General features: G+C 43.3%; 1 protein-coding gene across 2 annotated transcripts in view; it reads right to left on the reverse strand.

Moving 5' to 3' along the window:
• Nucleotides 1-2,179: 2,179 nt before the first annotated feature.
• Nucleotides 2,180-2,269, reverse strand: part of LOC125292692 (indian hedgehog B protein-like) — a 10,834-nt gene continuing 10,744 nt past the window's right edge. For both annotated transcript variants that reach the window (XM_048240121.1, XM_048240119.1), the window contains exon 4: nucleotides 2,180-2,269. This exon is cut by the window's right edge. The gene's annotated coding sequence lies outside the window, so the exon portion shown is untranslated.

Raw genomic sequence — 2,269 nt, forward strand, 5'->3', positions numbered from 1 at the left:
TCTGCTGTGTGCGTGTGTTGTTCTGTTGCATAGACCTCTGAAGTTCACCTACAAAAAAGCTGCCATCTTTGACATCCGGTATCTGGCGATTTTTCCTCACATACAAAATTCAAACATTTGGAAAAAAAACTATTTTGAACATTTTGAATTTTAATTATCCATGACTAAATGTATTGCAAATGATTGTATATTTTGCAAATTATATGTATATTTTAAAATCTCACGTACCCCCTGGAGTGCTTTCACGTACCCCCATTTGAGAACCACTGCCATAGGTAGTTAGCTTCAATTAACAACCGGATCTCCTTATATGGGCAATGATGGACGTTTTGGTTCTTTTTTGTAGGCGAACTTCAGAGGTTTATTGGGATGTGCTTGTGTTGCCCTGCATTGGGATGTGCTTGAGTTGTCCTGTAGGGATGTGCTTGTGTTGTCCTGCAGGGGGCAGTATAGCGAGACTGAGGGGTGTGATTCCCAGAGCTGTGCAGACAGAGAGAGGTACTCACCAGGAGCTGTCCGTGGTGCTGACGCTGCCAGACCACCCCTCTCTCCCCCACCCCGACCCCAGCAGCAGCCTCACTACCACACACAGAACCACCCCTCTCTCCCCCACCCCTACTCCTGCAGCCCCACTACCACACACAGAACCACACCTGCCCATCAGAGTGCAGAATACCTGATCTGGAAGTTCAGGTCACTCACACACACTCAAGTGACGCCAATTCGATTTCCTCCATCAGTTTTCCCTTGACAGGTGTTGCTGGGGTCTGACACCATCCGCCCATTAAGTAAGGGAAAATGTACTGTCTGCCGGTCATTATCGAAAAATAAGTCCCGACAGGGCGAACAGGACCGGACCGCGACTCAAGCTCAAGCTCATTCTTGTCATTCATAAGAATGGAACTTTCTGCAGCACTCTGAAGAGCTGATTTGTAAAGGCACAATCAGAGAGGGTTAAAGCAGAGCTAGTAATCAGGGATCTTTGGCATGGATGATACACTGTAGAGAATGAGAATTAGAACGAGCTCTATCATAGAATTCCACAAAATTGAAATGTGTTCTATCATAGAATTAGAGGAATGTGTTCATGTCTAACAGGTCATCTCATTCTCAGACACACTGCACACACATCTCTCTTCACTTTGTTAATGTACGTACGTGTTTGTATGTCTCTTTGTATGTCTCGTGCGCAGCGGACTTTCACCCCCTAATGGCTCCCAGTGTAACAGCAGCAGGTGCAGCATCCTTGGAAGCAAAGAGCTCTCTTAGGCCCCATTCACACATACAATACCCATCAATCCAGCTTCTTTCTCCTCATGTTCTGTGGGCCACAGCCAGTGGACTTGTTCCACACAGACTGCATGGTGACTACAGTAATGAGGCAGCAGTAGCACTTATTGTGTTTGTTTATGTTCGACTTCGTCATAACTTCACTTACCTCATTCTCTCTGTTGTCATGGGTGAGTTAGTTTTATAAGCTAACAGTTAGTCAGTTGTCTCTTTGTAATAGGTGGTTTACTGGAAGAGGGTGTTTTAAAACAAACCAGGACTATTTTTAAAATGTGTACGTCATATAGTATATTCCGTAGAAGAATGGGAGTGCACTCCATCTTTGCAGAGTGACTGCATGTGGTTTCCTAACAGCAGGGAGAGGTACAGTGAGCTGTGCAATTCCAGGATTTGTCTAAATAAATGGTTCTTCTGCAGAAAGTCATGGGGTATGGGGAATTACATCTTTGAAAATGATTTATTTGTCTGAGTGTGTAAGTGTGTTACAAAGACATCTTTAAAAATGATTTATTTGTCTGAGAGTGTATGAACTGGTATAATGCATCATTACAATAAAGTGTTAGTTGTGGTTATGGCACCGGCTCTTAGTAATTGTTGCTCAAAATGGCTGAAAAGCCTTTATTTGGACAGGACAGTGGATATCTACAGGAAATGAATAGGAGAGGGGGGTGCACTGGCAACTGATTATGGGTCAGAACCACACCCAGAACCCTGTGGGCAATATGGGGACCTGTATGGGTCAGAACCACACCCAGAACCCTGTGGGCAATATGGGGACCTGTATGTGTTTGTGATGTTGCGTGAGCCACAGTTATTTAAGTCAAATCTGAATGTGGTGCCCTACAGTTCCTCTGTGTAGAGGTGTGAAACAAACACTTTACAACACTGGATTTGTATCATTTTTTTAATTTTGAAAAATAGATCTTTAAATACTTTTTCTTTTTAAAACAATATATCATTTGACATCTTTTTCCTCAAT

The sequence above is a fragment of the Alosa alosa genome, chromosome 3 (genome assembly GCF_017589495.1).
Source record: "Alosa alosa isolate M-15738 ecotype Scorff River chromosome 3, AALO_Geno_1.1, whole genome shotgun sequence".
NCBI classification, from domain to species: Eukaryota; Metazoa; Chordata; class Actinopteri; order Clupeiformes; family Clupeidae; genus Alosa; species Alosa alosa.